We start from the raw sequence: 18,268 nt of genomic DNA, 5'->3' as shown, positions 1-18,268 counted from the left end.
CTGCTGAGGGCCTGCCATGTGCCAGCCTCCATTCTAGGTGCTTGGGACATAGAAGAAGGGAAAACAAGGTTCTTGTCCTCAAGGAGCTTATATCTTGGGGGTAGGGTGGGAAGACAGTTACCAAGCAAAAGAAATATTGATTTATTGATTTACTCAAGAAATAGTTCCTGAACTTATACTTTGTGCCAAAGATTGTTCCAGGACTTGTTTTAAGAATCTGCCTTCCAGGATTGTCTTAAGAATTACACATAATATATGGAAAATAACTGGTCCAGTTGACAATGTGTAGTATCCTCAGTAAATGGCAGCTGTGATTGTTATTCTTTTCTTTAATTAGTCATTTCTTCTCCTTTTAGAAAACATTTTGTTTATTTATCCATCCATTTATTTATTTTTGAATGTGTGTATATATTTATTGCTGCTTTCTCTATAGTTTAGTATTTTGTCTTTGCATCTTGTTTTTGGCAGTTCTCTCTTCTTTGGAATGGTGAGCAGAGCCACGTTGTAACTTCATCTGCAACTGCATACAAATCTCTTGGAATTGGGAGGAAAAGTGTTTTAGGAGAATGAATATTCAGATTCCTTTCTCAACCTGCAGCTTTCTTCAACATGTGGCAGGGCCTTTAATCAGTGTCTTATTCTTTGTTGTTGCATAATGGTTTGATGGATGGTCCTCACAGTGCCTACTCTTTAAGTAGATAATGATCAAATAGGGAGACCTGGAAGATGGAGACACATGAAACCAGGCAAAAGGACAGAGATGGAGTGACTGAGAAAACAAGTGGCCTCATGGAGTTACAAGATTCAGAGATGTTGCCTTCTGCCCTCTTGTTCACCACCACCACCTCCAGCCTCCTAGTCAAGTCCGATGAGAAGTTTAGATGTTTCCTTGATCTTCCCCAACCCCTAGTCTGAGTTGGCTATCCCCCAGTGTGCCTCCAGAGCACATAGCCTAGACCTTACCTTGCTATGGGCTAGAGATACCCTTTCTGGTACTTATCATACTATATGGCAATTGCCTGACACTCATCTCTGACTCTCTCCCATTAGCCTATCAGCACCTTGAAGGTAGGACAGCCTTCACTGCTGTATCCTCTATGTCAAAGACAGAACTTGGGACATATCGGGCTTCAATAAATATGTTTGATAAGTGAAATTAAGGCAGAGACAGAGAGTAGAAAAGTTAATAGGGAAAAGGCCTAAAGATAAGGCACAGGTACAAAATGAATCTCCAGGAGGAGTGAAAAACAACTTTGACCTTCAAATAGTAACTCTCAGTCAATAGTGCTAGATAGACAGAAAGGCCAAACAGAAACTTGGAGAAAGACATGGCCACAGAGAAGATTGCCAGAGTGGGATGCTTTTTCCCATCAAAGACAACGAAATTGGACTCTTGCCCTCTGAAATCCACTTATTTGTCTGTTCATCTAGTTTATGTTCAACCATTTAAATGGACCTACTGTTTAAATGGCAGTGAGTCAAGTTTACACTATGCCTTATCTATAAAACCTTTTTTAGCTCCATGAAGTAAGACTTGATGTTTGGGGCCAAAGATCTAGAAATCTTCTGTGGGTCTAGCCTTCTTCATTTTCTAGTATATATATTGAAATGTTCAAATAGACCATCTCGACTAATAATAGCATTTTTTCTCTTTTCAGCACCTTTTGCAACTACCTACAAATTTAAACGATAAAGAAAAATCAATGGCATTATCTTTACTATCTTATTAAACCATACTTCTATTAATGATGATTCACTGAAGTGCCAAGAATAGATACACTGAAAACTTCCATAACGTATTAAGCATCATACCGCACTTAGCTCCTGATAGAATTTTGAGTTTCCTTTGGAGGAACAAACAGTTCCTCTGGATTCTTTTCATAAAAAAGCACCTTGAAAAGGCTTTCAGATACTCAAAGACATGAATCTTGCTCTGTTCCCTTGTGTATATCTGATTTAAAGGTTAATAAGTAATTAGGAAGAACACTCATCCAAAAATTACCAATTAATATACCATCATTTTCATTAAAAATGCTATTAATTATATTGTTGTACAAATGTCCTGGCTTGGCTAATAAAAAGTTACCTAAAGCAACTCTAAATCTTTTGGGGAGAAAGAGAAATTAATCAAAAATCAATCATTTTTAAAAGTATGATTTAGGTTTGAGAGATCAAACAAAAGAGGGGAAATGAGTATCTCAGTTATTTAGTGTGGATAGAATCTGACAGGGTTCCATGGTTTATTTTATGTACCGGGTCATTATTACTAAGAAAACCTAATAAGATATCTTGGCAGATGTTCAATGTGGAAGTTTGACAAATAACAGTTCTTTGGTTCTTATAATGTAAAGCAGCCCTTTATAAATGAGATCAAACTTTTAAACTATCCAGATATATTTTGTCAGTTTCCTAGGAGACTGTGAATGGAAAGTTATGATTAAAGTATGTTATATATTTAAACTTTGTTCTATACCTTAAATGCTGGTATTAGTCACTTATTAAAAATCCACAGAATTCCAAAGTTGAAGAGTTCATGATTAAACTTATACCATCCCTCTAAGGACTCTACTAGATTTAACTTTCATTTAAGAGTTTTATAGATCCTCAAATTATTCTGTTCCCACCATCTTATCCTGTCTTAGCCTGTCCATAGCCTCCTGCATGGACCAAACATCTATTTCTATTGTGTGCATTATGGCTAAGCTGGGCAGCTGGCTAGTGTTTGATAAAGCTTAGAACTGTGTAAGTTGCACCTCAACACCATTTTGATATGTAACAAGCTATAATGGGAACACTTACCATCAATGAAATGAACCAAATGTAGTGTTAGGAACTATACGATCAACTCAGACACAAACTAATGATTTTCCATTGCATCATAGATATTTACTGGTTGCTAGGCAACCAAGTATTCCAACACTGACACCAGGGAAAATTTCTCTTGCTAAACTAGGATTGGGCATTTTACTTATTAGTTCTGCATGGAACTGTCTCTTAGTATCTCTGGCATAGAAAGAACTTTTTAAAGGACACAATACAAATCTCAGATCTGCACTATTTGAGCAGTTCCTGAGATGGGAACTTTTATCTCTCTAGGCATGTCTGTATATTTCTTCCTCTTACTGAAGAAATACCTGTCTTCCTGCAGACCTCATACGTTGGCTCCATTCTTTACATACAGTAAGTTTACTTCCTCTTCAACATGCTGCCTCTGGATATTTGGAGAGGGCTATCCCATCTTCTCTGAATCCTTCTTCAGAGTAAACACATCTAGTTCATTCGCTCATTCATTCTGATTATTTCACATCCTGGCTGCTCTCCCCTCCCAGTGGCACCATAATATTTTAAACTCACAATAATTGGGATTGGTGGTGGTTGTTTTATAGTTTACAGTTATGGTTAATGACTTACAGGCTGTTGTGTTGTTGGACATTGCAATTAAAATTGGCACAGAAATAAGAAGTCAAAGGGTGTGTGTGGGACAGGTGCCTGATCTTTCTATCCTGACTTGGAAAATGATACCTGTGAGATACCTCAGTTTTTGTGCCTTATTGCAACCTTGGAAGACAAATGGAACCTTTAAGTAAGACCTTCAGAGATGCTTAATGTATTTACGCAGCATAAGCACAAACAGTTTCAGAGTGTGTGATGACATCATTTGAAGTAATATTTTCTAAATTTGGCCATGCACATGAATCACTGGAGAGCCTCTAAAATACGTATTCCTGGGACCCTTCAGTAGTCCAGACCTACTGAACAAGTGCCTCCAGAAGTCCCCAAAGGAAAAACATTTGGGGTCTACGGTTATAGGGTACACAACATGATCAGTCATTCCTTTGAGCTGAATTCTACCTAGCCTATAAAGTTCTCTTCCATGGCATGTCTTGGCTGCCTATTGCAGTCAATGCTTCTCTCTCTTTTCTAAAAAAGTCTCTTCCACTAATAATTAATGCCAAATACTTTAGTATTTAATTGTTAATTTTGCATTGCTTTTTGTCTCCTCAGTAATTTTGTAAAATCTCTCAGAGCAAGAACTGAGTCTTATCTTTCCATATCTTTCTGAGGAATATGGCATGATATTGAACAAAGTCATTGACTGATTAGTGAGGAGTTTGGGAGGCAGTGGAAGAAGTTAGAGACAAAAGGAGACAGATACCGAGTCTAGTTGGAAAAGTTTAAGATTAGGGAGATTAAAGAAGTCGTTTTCTTTTGAAAGAAATTTCTTCTGCATTATGCTTGTGGCCTCCTCCCACATGAAGTGATGAAGTTCACGGGGGATGTTTGATCACTCCTCCTCCATCAAACCTGATCTTTGGAGATGTCAGACAGTAATCCACAAATTTACATTATATAAATCTGGCCATAGGTCTATTATTTCCTGTGTTTCTAGCCCGTGTGGAACACCAGAGGTAAGTGAATTCTCCCTCTTTTGGTGCAATTCTATCATCTGACAAAGTCTATAGTGAGAGTACTGTAGGCTTCTGATAAAAGTTCCAAAATAAAGTTGAAGGAGTCCCTTTGACAGTTACATAGACTTTTCTTTTAAATGTCAAAGACACATAAGATTTCAAAATTAATTCAAATTAAAAATAAAATTCAAAGAAATGATGCTTACATGAGATAAAAAGAGATATAATAAAGTTGAAAGTAAATCAATGAGCACAAGATATATTTGGAATGCATGAAGGAAAAAAGCAAGATTGGTACTCTTATATTAAAGACTAAATTGGACTAAAGGTTAATTGCACATTGATACAAGGTAGAACCATAAAGAAACCATGAGATTCATGAAACACTAAGCACAGAATAACTGATTTTCATTCTATGAAAAGCAAAAGTTGTTAGAAATATGAGGAGTCACATGAGTAGTATTAAAATTTCATGCATTACTATAACTCTCTGGTAAGTCAAGGAGACAAAAATAAATAATTAAGGACATAAAGCACATGAATTGTTTAAAGTTTGAATAAATATCTATGCATTGATATAACTTTGTACCTAAAAACCGAAAGTGCATCTTCTCAAGCATCATGTACCATTTACAAACACTGATCATAATCTGGACCATAAAATATTTCACTGAATTTCTAAAGTAAAAATTGCACTTCATTATCTTAATAATAAAATATGACTGGAAATTAATATTGGAAATTTAAAGAAAAAACCCCAAATTACTTGGATATTTTAGAAATAGTCACATAAAACACTGAGTTAAGCCAACTAGGTAACAACAAATAACAAAATAGAAAATAACGTTATTCAACAAAAACTTATGAGATATAGCCAAAGCTGATTTATTAGTGGATTCACAACCCTAAATGCTTTTTAAAAGAATTATGAGAACTAAACATTTTACACAGGAATTCAGAAAAAAAAAGAACTTAAGGAAAGCTGGAGAGAAGGAAAATAATAAAGATGGAAATAAAAAATAAAAGAAACATAACAGAGAAAAAAATAAATCTATTTTTTGTAGAATTGATAGCTAAGACCAAGGACATGTTTTTCAAATAAAACAAACCTCTGGCAAATCTGGCAAATTTAATCCAAGAAAAAAAATAGAAGGAAAACAAATTATAAAATTTATTAATAAATTTATTAAAATTATTTAATAATATTCAGAGAGAAGATTAAGGCTTATAATAGAGTAAAATAAATTTTTTGTGATTAAATTGAAAAGTTTGGTGAAATAATTTTTTGAGAAAAATGTAAATTAAGATGAACTTAATGTGAAGAAAACCTGTAAACAAGTAAAGAAGAAATTGTATCACCTATCAACAAGTTACTTTTACTTCAGTTAGAGATTCTAGAGATTTGGGGGAAATAGGGCTCTCTGAGAGGGGAATTTGTATCTTGGCAAAATTTTCTACAATGTAATTAAAGTGGTTTTAAACTCCATGTAAGAATAATCTAGGTTTTCTACTTTAGAATTGAAATTGGAAACAAAAAATAATCCTGGAAAACAAAGTATCCAATAGAACTTTCTGTTTAAAATGTCTAAGAAAGAAGTTCATGTGATTCAAGCCAATCTCAAGACTTAACCAAGAGAAAACCAACAGTAATAGGAGCTTCAATTATACAGACATATTTAGATGGATTTTCTGTATAAGCAGTCTGGTTTTATGTAGCTGCACGTCTGCCCAGACAATAAACCAAGTTCTACCTGGAGGTCTTGGTTTACACCCAGCTCCTGAGCAATCACAGAGAGAATAGCTTTAGAGAACATTGAGAATAAAATGAACAGGAAGGCAAATAGTTCCAGGAGAAATGCACCCTCAAAATGAAAAGGGGAAGTTTCCTTTCAGACAGTCAGTTCCAGGTGCCATGAAGGTAACGAACAAATGGGGTAGGATGCATATTAATTGGTCCTTTTAACAGCCTATCAGGATGCAGCTTTCCTAATAATTCTACTGCCAAAATATAAATCTAGAGTCTCCTCTCTATCTCTTGGCAATAGTTTGGACGATGCAAAGACTCCCAAACTGATCTCCTTGCCAGGCCTCCTCCTGCAACTCCTTCTCCAGGCAAAGGGACCTTCTCATAAGGCAAATTGGAGTATGTCATCCTCTTGTTTAAATCTTAGTACTGAGTGTAAAATTCAAACTCTTGCATAAGTTTTTCTCTTTCTCATTGTCTCAGGCCCCACTCCTCCTGACTGACTGATCATGCTCAAGCCACGGTGACCTCTTGTTTCCAGAAATTGGGCACGTGCTTTTATCTCAAGGCTCTAGAACTTTCTTTCCTATGTGCGTGGGGAAGCTCTTTCTCTTGACAAGGCTGCTTTCTTCTCATCTTGTCCTTTAGGTCTCTGCTCAGGAAGCAACTTCTCGCAGAAAGCATTCCAGGCAAATTTTTGGTTAAATTCTTCCCCAATCACATTGTTTTCTAGTCAAGTACCTCATTTCTTTTGTTTTCAGCACTTCTCACAGCTTGCAAATAACTAATTCTTTTGAGGGGGGACTGTTTCTACCCATTTATTTCCTGTCACTTCCGAGAAAGTGAAAACTCCATGAGGTTAAGAAACCTATCTGCTTTGATAACATGCTATATTGCCAGAGCCTGGCCCAATGCCTGTCACTCTGGGCACTCAGTATTTGGTGAATGAATAGCAGCCTTGATAAATCGTGATTGTTTGTTAGTTTGGTTACTTTTCTCTTGCTGTTTCCTCCACTTGACTGTGAGCTCCATAAGAACAAGGTTCTTGTGTCTTGTTTAGGCACCAGACGTAGTGCATGCTGCTTAGTGGTGGCTCAATGACTGTTTGTAGAATAAGTAAATGAATAAAGATATTGAAGTTCTCTGGGAAATGAATTTTCTTTCTCCTCAGCTTGATACACTACTCAGAACATTTGGATCTACTAGAATTCTTCATTGAGAATCCTGCTATCCCAATATTTTCCAGATATCACAGTTCCAGTTAACAGCCAAGCGCCCGACGGGAATGGAAGAGAAGCAATGTGAATTAAATTTCTCAAATGAGGCTGCTGCTGATTAATTTTAGATCCTCCGCATCTGGGTCAGTGCTTAGTTTCATGGCAGGTGTAGAAATAATATCTTTAGTGTCTTTATTAATGATTTTACTAAGGGCTAGGGGCACTTGAAATGTTCTTCCAAATGAGATTTGAGATGTGGACCAGATGGGCATTTTTAAAGCCTATATGTACTGTATTGCACTTTTCAACAAATAAGTTTTTATATTAAGATTGATGACTAATGTACCTTAGTATCCATATCACTTATTCAGTCAAAAATTGTAAGCAATAATTTTTTAAGACAATGAAATTCTCCAATAAGATGATAGTAATCTAAATGAAATATAAATACGCCTGAAGTTGAATCTAGTCATTTTGTTTTGCTTTAACTAGGTTAAAGCCTCTGAGTCAGTTTCCTTTCTTTTTTACTCCTGGCAATATCTCATCTCCTAAAGGGCTTAATATTCATTATGAGTATATGACCTCAGTCATAAGAAAATGGTCTCATCAGTCATATCCCCCAATTGCTGGTTGGTCAGGCAGGATGGCTAGGTAAGGTTGATCACAAATAGATATGTCAACATCCACTTACTCACTGAATCCCAAAGGTTTGTGCTCAGGGGCAGGAATTGTCCTCTGACTATCAGTTTTATCCTTTTTGGTCATAATGGTGCTGAGAAAGAGTAATACACACTAGACTATAATCTTTGAGCCAAAGGAAATTGAACCAAACCAAGTGGAAAGAATATGCTATTTGGTATGAGCAGGTCAGTTCATGGGGAAATTGTAAAATAAGTGAAATTCATCATTGGTGAAGCTCTCTCAGTACACGCTTGGTCTCCCCAGCCCCAGAGTGAGTCCCCTGCTATGGTGTAGACCCTGCACTGAATGCCTTCAGCTTCTTGAGGACTTGCTCCTGTACACTGAAACCAACATGTTCTAGGTCTCAAAGTCTCTGGTCAGGCTCTTACCCCCTACCCCAAAATGAAAATCAGCTTATTTGATGGATCAAGCTGTCCTCATTTGCTAACAGAAAAAGGCTTGAAGAACTTCTTGGGTCTTCTCAGGTAATATATGGACTAAACAGTGAGTTTCTAATGGCAAAACCATTAGATACACACATTTCCTGTGTGTATGACTCAAAGGAGTGAGTCTGATGGTGGGGATTTCAGGCCAAATAGTATGAACAGATAGGTCCTTACTTTTGAATGTTATGGAGCAGTAATATTTCATAAGAAGAATGGAAAACTGACATAGAGTTGGCCACTTTTTCTTTTGCTGAGTAAGGACTGTAAGGAAAAAGGAAAAACAACACTCATCTATTGAGACAATCATTTAGAAAAGAAGGGAATATTATGATAATCAGAAAAAATAAGAAGGAAATAATCTTAGAATAAAAAAGCAACCTTTAAATTTAAAGAATTTACCTTCATAAAAAAATGTATTTCATACAGTTCCAGTTATGAAAGATGAGTAAGTTCTAGAGATCTGCCATACAACATTGTGCCTATAGATAACAATACTGTATTGTACACTTAGAAATTTAAGAGGGTAGATCTCATGTTAAATACTTTTACCACAATAAAAACAAAACAAATGTGTTTTGGTGTTCTTATTTTATAGCAGACTAGTGAAAGTGTTCTCTAATATCAGCATCAGTCTATGGCTAGGCTTTTGGGAACTACTGAGTTGTCCATGGTGGCCCAACAAGCCGCTCTATGGATTTTAATAGCTCTTAGCTGACACTGGTGGGCAGTCTCCATGAGACCTGCCTATCGAGGTAGCCAAAACATGAACATGACCCAGAAACAGCTTTTGGGTTGTAAATCAAAGAGCTTATTTGCACAAAGCCTTTAACTATGAGGATTTTTTTCTGTCTATAGATTAACGGAAAAAAATGAACAATAGGTAGGCAGAAGAGTGATCTGAATTTTGTTGAAGCACTGCTATTTAAAAGTGTAGGATTTAAGGATATATTTATGCACTTGCAAATACGATTGAGCACCCAGCAGCTGCCAGGTACAAGGATGAAGCAGTGAGACCCTGCCTTATCTTTTAGCGGTAGAGACAGACAAGGAAGAGATGTAGATAGACAACAGCCCTTAAGGATAAGTTCTGAGGTTGATTTGTGGATAGGTGCGGCATTTAAGTGAAGTCCAGAGTAAAGTGAAGAACTGAGACTTGCGTTTACCTGGGAGAAGAGTATTCCAGGTGGGGGAACCACCAGTACAAAGACCCTGGAGAGCAAAGAGGCCAATGTGACAGGAGCACAGTGGTGAGGGGGAGTGTGGCCCACCTGTGGGGCCAGAATTGCAGCAGGTGGCCAGATCACATGGGACCTTAAGGACTTTGGATTTCATAAATGAAGTGGACAGCTCTTGGAAGGTTTTGAGCAGGAAACTAGCGTGACTTATGGGTTACTCTGTCTGCTAGACTAGGGAGTGGCAAAAGTGAGAGCTATGGTAGGCTATTATGTTCAAATGAGACATGATGGTGGATGGTGGTTTGGGCCAGGGTGGTCATGATAGAAGTGCTGACAGGTGCCCAGATTTAGGATATCTTTTGAAGACAGCGAGACTAGAACTTACTCATGGATTGGATATGGTCATAATGATAAGAGAAGATTCAAGCTGGGTTTCAAGATGTTTTATTTGATCAACTGCATGAAGGGTACCATGGGAACAGTAGGTTGAAGGAGGAATCAAGAACTTAATAGTGGACATACTAAATTTGAGATGTCACTTAAACATCCAGGTAGAGATGTCAGGTAGGCACTTGAATACATGAGTCTAGAGTGCAGGGAAGAAATCCAAGCTAGAGATAGAAATTAAGAAATATGCAGCATATAGAAAATGTTTATAGCTGCTGGGTTGGGTGAGGTCATCTAGGGAGTCCAGTTCTCAGGTAGATGGGCCAGAAGGTACAAAGGCTCTGAGGCAAGAACATGTTTGGTGAGGTATAAGAAGAGGAAGGCGTCCACCGTGAGAGTGAGCAGACATAGAGGGGATGTTCAAGGACCAGGCCTGGAGAGACGCCAGCATTTGGAGGAAAAGAGAAGAAGGAAGATTCAGAAAGGAGTGGTCAGTGAGGTAAGGGGAAAACCAGAAAGTCAATCACCCAAGCAATGTGAATAAAGTCTTTCAAGGATGATTAAGAGCAGTTTATAAATTCACTCTGCCCTCAATTATCTCTATTGACAGAAGAAGCTGTATGTGCTGTGCTATTCCCAGTGTTTAACAGCACCGGTCGCATGATAAATATTTGTTTATTTCAAAGGTTAAATGTGGCAGTCTAGAGGCTGAATCCATCCTGTGGATGTGTTTTGTTTGAACTTGTTTGATTGGCTGCCAAGATTTAGAAATTGGGAAACTTCACATCACAGTTCATATCTCTGGTCTTTTTAAAAATTCCCCAGGATTGTCACAAGGCAGGCAACAGCTGTTTGTGGCTGGGTGACAGCTGCCATCTTAGAGGGGTTATGTGCTCTTCAGTTAATTTCCCGTAGTCTCCAGTGATTCTTCTGTCTCCCCAGCAGTGAGTGCTGAGTCATTCATTCATGTTACTTGCTGATTCCTGCAGATTTTGAGTTCGCATCTCTTGTTTAGTTAAAGAGGGAATGAATGAATGAATGAACGAACGAATGAATATTTACTGAGGAGGCACCTGGAGCCCAGAAAGGTGACATGATGTAAGATTCCATTCAGGAAAGCCCGGGCTTGGACATGGATTCTCAGGCCAGGGCTTTTACGTTAAATCTTTGCTTCCTAGTTTGTCATTGTATTAAACACATCCTAAAATAAAAACAAAAGTTTGATGAAAGAAGGAAGGTACTGAGAATATGCTATTTCCATTTTTAGAGAAAATAGAATATTGAACAGATCCTTTATCATGATAAATGTTTCTTTCTCCTTAAGCTTTGGTGAGAAGTGGTTTCGTGTGAAGTGCTGCACAGGGGCCGGCCCGGTGGCGCAGCGGTTAAGTTCACACGTTCCGCTTTGGTGGCCCGGGGTTCGCCCGGTTCAGATCCCCGGTGCCGACATGGCACCGCTTGTCAAGCCATGCTGTGGTAGGCGTCCCACATATAAAGTAGAGGAAGATGGGCATGGATGTTAGCTCAGGGCCAGTCTTTCTGAGTAAAAAGAGGAGGACTGGCAGCAGTTAGCTCAGGGCTAATCTTACTCAAAAAAAAAAAAAAAAAAAGAAGTGCTACACAGACTAACAAAAGTTAGCATGACTGCTCACAGCAAAGTAAATAATAAACAAATGCCATTATTAAAGAATATAATTAAGGTTAAAACTGATATTTCACTCCATTAATATTTAGGGAAAATGAGTTTTGCCATTTTTCTCTGTGAATTATTTTTATCTATTCTTACATGTTTTAACCACAGAATATTGTAATCACAGAACACCAGTTTATCATCATTCCTTCTTCTACTCGGTACCAAAGATGGAGTGTTTTCAGCTTCCTCTCTCTTGCCAACTCCAGTGATGGCTAATGGGTATTCAGGGCAGTGTGTAGAGATGGATTCTGAAACCCAATTTGGGCTCATTGAATTAGACTACAGTGTTCGATTTCTGACGTTTTCTAGGTTTAGATATTATTGTTATGGCTTGAATTGTGTCCCCCCCAAAAGATAATTAACGTCTTAAGCACTTGTCCCTCAGACTGTGACTTGATTTGGAAATAGGGTCATGGCAGATGTAATAAGTTAAGATGAGGTCACATGGAGAAGGATGGGCCTCTAAGCTAATATAACTGAGGTCCTTGTAAGGAAGGGAAATTTGGACACAGAGTCAAACAGAAGGAAGCCGAGGTGAAGAAAGACACACAGGAAGACAGACATGTGAAGCTGGAGGCAGAGGCTGGACTTATGCAGCCACAGCCTAAGGAGCACATGAATACCAGAAGCTGGAAGAGGCAAGGAAGGATCCTGCATAGAAGTTTCAGAGGGAGCATGGTCCTGCCTACACTTTGATAGGATTTCAGCCCCAGAACTGGGAGATGATACATTTCTATTGCTTTAAGCTACCCAGTCTGTGGTAATTTGTTACGACAGCCCTAGGAAACTAATACAGAGATTATGTTGTCCAACTCTTAATTTTAAACTGGGTTAGAACGTAGGTGTCTTGCTGGTGGATGCTGTGTTCCCAGGAAAGTGGCATCTCTGATAAATGTCACATACGTGCCATCCCTAAATAAGACATTTAGGCAGATGCCACATTGCTTGAGAATCCTCATTGCTTGGCTTACTAAAGGCATTGAAACTGATTCTACCTACTCTTAAACAGAGTGAAGGCCCTCCTCTTGTCCTGGAAGCTAAAACTATACCCTTCCTTAGCATAGAATATCTTGTATTAGGAAGAATTTGGTGCTAATCTTGGCCCCAGACAAATTTGGGAAATAACCAAAAGTACCTTTAATGACCCTCTGGTCTTCTTGTGCCCACTGTAATGTGTCAGACTTTGTAGATGAAGATTTCTTGATTTACAGTCCATAGATAGTTTTTAGAGACCAACATGAAACCCTTGACATCTTGAGATTGTTTGCAATAGTCTTTGTAAGTATGGCCACTTTTCTGGGTAGAGTCCATAGTTTTGATTAATTCTTAAAGATGTTCTACTTCTCTACCATCAGAACAAGAAGAAGGAAAAAAAAAACTCCTTGGCATGGTAGTCAGGATCAAACTAAGGTTTTGTGCCTGGTGAACAAGGCATAGGGATGGAGTAGGATGTTGGTATAGGGTGGGGACAGGATGTGGAATTTGGATTTAGATTTGTTGAACTGCAGGTGACAATGAGCCACTCGTATGGGGTGTTCAGTAGGCATTCGGAGCCACAGAGTTGGCAAGGAAAGGGCACACACCCAGAATTGGGATTGATCAGCACACAAGGTGGGAATTGAATACATGAGTAAGGATATGCTTTCAGAACTGATCACTGAACCTGACCTAGGAAAGCCCAACATGGAGTCTTGGAGAGTATCCACATTAGGGAGCAAGTGGGGGAAGAGGCGGCGTTAGAGGTAAAACAGGAAGGAAGGTTAGAACGGTAAAAGAACTAGGAGCACACAATGGGGGAAAAGAGCAGGAGAGAATTCTAAGGAGAGGCTGACCAGGCTTGCAAAATGAAACCGAGATCTTAAAGAAAAGGGTGAACAGTCACGCAGAGAAGTTTTGGATCTGAAGTTCACTGATGATCATCAGTAAGTCCCTTTTCAAAAGTCGTGAGGATTCCTCTGTTAATTTATGCATTCTTTGAATGGTTATTATTGCATTTCTGCTATGTGCCAGATGCCACGCTAGGTGCTGGGGCACAAAGATGGACAAGACACAATCCTATCTTTGGGAAGTTTACAGGCTTGTACTGCGACACATACTTAGGGGAGTAAAGTGTTATATGGAGGTCTGAATAGTGTCGAGGGAGGACACAAAGGGGAAGTGGTTGATTTACCCAAGAGGGCAGAAATCTGATAGGGAAATGGGTCTCTTATGCAGAAAACATAATTGGTGAGTCCAAGAATCCTTAAAGTATGTACCTGTCATGCACTTTGTCACATCATACCTTCTGAAATTCTATGTTTCAGAATCATATGGGCACACACACACACCCCAACATCTTGGACCAAAACCATTTTTGTTACTAAGACCTAGTAAGTGATGGTATAATTGTATACAGATACAAACAAAAATAAATACAACGTGTGCCTGGCCTTCTCTCTCAGTTTCTTTCTTTTAAATATTTAATTTTCTAACAGCTAAATAGGTTTATTCCTGGGGCCTTCTATTTTAGAATGTTTTTTAAACTTCAATATGCTAAATTTGTTAAACCTGAATATTATTAAGCTATTAGGAGTTTTAGAATTAATTACATCAGTGATTTATTCTGTAAGAGGAGTTAGGAGGAGGGAAGGGATGGTGCCAGCTTTGGAGTCACACTTAACCTGGCATCAGGCACCTTTTCCACCATTTATAGGATACACGTGAAACCTACATTTCTGAGCCTGTATCCATATCAGTAATGGTTGATTGAATAATATTTAAAGTTGTTGAAAGAGTAGATAATGCCTGAAAAATGCCTGGCAGATAGTAAGCTCCATATGACTACAGTGATTTCCCTTGATAACAAAACAATTGTCTGAGATTATATTTTTGAATGAATCCAGAATTAGGCATATATCTTAGAAAACACTCAAGCAATTTCTGCAAAGAATTAGCCTCTACTTAAGAGCCCAGTGGCATTTCAAGAACATGAATTTAAGGTCAAGGCTAATGACATATTCTGATACCTTCTTTGATATGTTTTTAAGAACTGTCCAAAATGGTCACATATCTACCACTTTTAATTTTGAAATTTTCATCCATAAATATGAAGACTAAAATTTTATTTGCCATCAGCCAACTTAATAGCCAGCATCCCATGGGTAAATGAGCAGGATCTACTTTTTTACATTTTTGAAATTTAGAAAGAATATGAGAGTAATAAAACGTAGTTTCTGTATCACCTACAGCTTCAGAGAAAATAAAATAATTTACTTGTTAATTTTCCAACATTGCATTATACTTCCAGAGACACACCTGTGTCTCCAATTCCTGTACAGAGCTCCCTGATTTTGAAATCTATTGCGATATTGAGAATATGGCCATAGCATATCACTGCACAGGTTGTGCACTGCACAACTCCAGGGGGGTGCTGATCACATAGACTATGATGAGAAATGCACCCCTAGTGCACCCCTGTACAACTACATGTGGCAGCCCTATCTAAGAAGCTTGAATGCTCTCCTGACAAACATGCTCTGCCATTCAACAAATATCTATTGAACATCTACAGTGTATGAGACACTGTTCTAAGCTCTGGGGATATAACAGTGATCAAAAAAGCCATGATCTCACCTACATGGAGCTTGCATTCTAGCAGAGTAGAGGAGGGAGATGGATAATGAGCAAAGAGCAGATAAGTATATAGCTCATCAGATGGTGCTACGTGCTAGGGAGAAGAGTAAAGCAAGGTAATAAGGAAGTGGGATCCTCGCAGTGGGGGAATCACTACTTGAAATAGATTGGCAGAAAGGCTTCGCTGTTGGTATTTTTGGTCAGAAGCCTGAAGGGAATGAGGGAACAAGAAACTGTTCGTATAACTGAGGCAAGACTGTTCCAGGCAGAGCAAAGGGCAAGTGCAAACCCCTTCAGGCGAGGCCTGCTTGGCACACTCAGGGGACAGCAGAGAGGTGGGGGGCTAGAGCAGACCGGAGTGGGGACCGTGGTGGGACTGAAGTCAGGGGAGTTGGGTAGGAAGCAGCCCTCCCAGGGCCGAGACAGCTTTCCTAGAGACTGGCCTTCACTCCGGGTGAGGTGGGAAGCCTCTGGAAGGCCTCAAATAGAAGAGAGATGTCATCTGACTTAGGTGTTAAAAGAATCACACAGTTTGAACTAATTGTTATTGTGAAAGGTTATGTAAGGTCTAAACAATTTCCCCAAATACTCTAGGAGTTTTGGGGGTTTTCTTGCCAAAATTAGGAACATGACTTTAAAAGTTGTTTCCTTTTTTAAGCTGAGTTCAGATTTAAGTATTTAAGCAAAAATATTAAATATTTGATGACAGTGGTAAATATGGAAACCTTTAGTCTCAGTAAGCATGAAAACTAATTCATTTATTCCTTTCCAGATGTCTCAGTTTGCAAAATAGTCCAGATTAGTTCCTATCAGTTACAGGAAAAAGAATCTGAAAAATCTCAAACATCTCAACTGTGAGGGAAATTGTTTTACGGATTATGAAAGGGTTGGGATGGGTTAACTTGGTCAAGGCCTTTGCTACAGGGAAATTACTTGCTCGTGAAGCAATTTGCATTTTGTCAAGTTAGACTAACTAGAGGAACACAGTGTCCTGGAATGTTCTGGCCTTCTGGAAAAGATTAAAGCTATTACATTTTTCATAATAATACTGTAACTTTAAAAAAAATCACAAATGCTTGCATGCCCGGTAGTTTCACATAAATTGCAACAAAGTAACAGTTGTAAATAAAATACAAACATCACTGTAAGAGCTCTGCTATATTTTCTGAAACATATAAGTATTTATATATCTCCGACTCTCTTTCCAAACACCTCAGCCAATCTCCTTTCCAAAACACACACAAATTTGTTTAGTATGTATTTATAGAAGTTTACTCATGTATACAAATCACTCACAATAAAAACAAAAAAAGGAATATCTCAGGGTCACAACTGACTTTTCTTTATATTGATAGGCCAACACAGATTCCTTTTGCTTATTTTTATGAATAAAAATACCCACAGTGTTTGCAGGAAATATTTCATAATAAAGAACCACAATAAAAATGATGTCAGTGGCCTCAAACTTGATTTCTTTTAATCTCATGACTATTGCATCATTGAGGTATTATCACTCACAGAGTAGATTCTTAAGAGTTGGGATGCATTAAGAGCTGGACACATTAAGAGTTGCACACATCTCGCTTGTAAAGCCAGTCGTCAAAAAGGATGTCTATACTGTGATACTTTATTACGAAGGGAAAGAAACTAACATCACTAGTCCCTCCCATGTCCGGCCCTGTGCTGGGCATCTGGCATATCATAGGCCAGTTAGTCTTTGTAGTAACCTTATGAAGTAGAAATTATTATATCAATTTTCAGTAAGAGGAAACTGAAACCAAGGAAGTAAAATAACTTGTCTCAAATGATGTAACCAGCCCGTGTCCCAGCCGGGGTTCGTTCATGCTCTGGCCTGTCTGACTTCAAACCCTTGCCCTCTCTCTATTGTAGGCTTGTTCCACTGGCAAAACTGTCTTTTTTGATATATTAAATGAAATATAATTAAATACCTTCATTATTATCATCCTCATAATTGTTCTTTTTCACTACTATTTCTGAGTGCCTTTTATTTACCAGTCCCTGTTGTAAGGACTCATAATCCTTACAGCCACCTTGCAAGGTGAATATGCCAGCGTGGTACTGGGCACTGGGCATACTTAGCCCATTTTACTGGTGCATATCCTCATTTTACTAATGAGACAACAAAGCTCAGAAGTGATAAATGACCCTCCTCAGTCGGGGAAGTGGTTGAGCAGGTATTCAGACTCAGGTCTGTCTTACTCCTATGCCTGTGGGCTCTTTTCACATTCTTTACAGTTTGATAACTTTAAAAATACGTAACATCACACTCAAATTAAACACCCTAAACTTTACAGTTTTAAAAGGGAAGTGGTAACTTGAGGCAATATATAACCATGCTTCAACATTTGAAAATGGTTTTCCTGGACACTTCTAAGGATGATTTTTAAAGCTCCTTTTCATTTTGACTGCTCTCAAAATTCTCATGGCTTTGTTCATATTTTTATGCTAAACGTAACTGTCCTTGATCCTTTTTCTATGGGTTGGAATCCCCAAACAATTGTGGTCCTGGTGAATCCACAGTGAGGTAATGAATTCTAAGGATCTGGGAGTTGTTGTCCTGTTGACATTCAAGAAGTACTTAGTCTCAATGGGTCGGGCATATTTCTCTAACTAGAAAGAATGGAAAGTTCTAAGAAACTTGCTGTGTTATCTTAATAGTAAACATGCAACCAGAGAAGGCTTGGGTTAATAAAATGAATGAATTGAGGATGTCCTGGAAAATGAATTTCTCATCTCTGACCTGTTTTCCTATCTTGAAGTTGTTATGATCTAGTTTTTAATCTACACTGCTTTTTATAGTGAATGCTTCCCTTGGTGATAATCACAGAAGCAAATACATACTCAGTTTACTTTTTTGACTAAAAGGAAAAAAATTGTGCTTAT

The 18,268-nt window shown here is 38.2% G+C and overlaps 1 protein-coding gene and 1 long non-coding RNA gene across 17 annotated transcripts in view; both read right to left on the bottom strand.

The window, feature by feature from the left end:
• Window positions 1-18,268, bottom strand: part of MBNL2 (muscleblind like splicing regulator 2) — a 153,686-nt gene that overhangs the window by 83,473 nt on the left and 51,945 nt on the right. The gene's annotated exons all lie outside the window — the stretch shown is intronic.
• Window positions 118-2,884, bottom strand: LOC138918558 (uncharacterized). The gene is made up of 2 exons (XR_011428052.1): window positions 2,800-2,884; window positions 118-719 (listed from the first exon to the last, which is right to left on the bottom strand). It is a non-coding gene; the product is annotated as an uncharacterized lncRNA (long non-coding RNA).

This window comes from Equus caballus, chromosome 17, assembly GCF_041296265.1.
Source record: "Equus caballus isolate H_3958 breed thoroughbred chromosome 17, TB-T2T, whole genome shotgun sequence".
Classification (NCBI taxonomy): Eukaryota; Metazoa; Chordata; class Mammalia; order Perissodactyla; family Equidae; genus Equus; species Equus caballus.
Note: the sequence above shows the minus strand (reverse complement) of the source record. Positions and strands in the feature narration are given on the sequence as shown.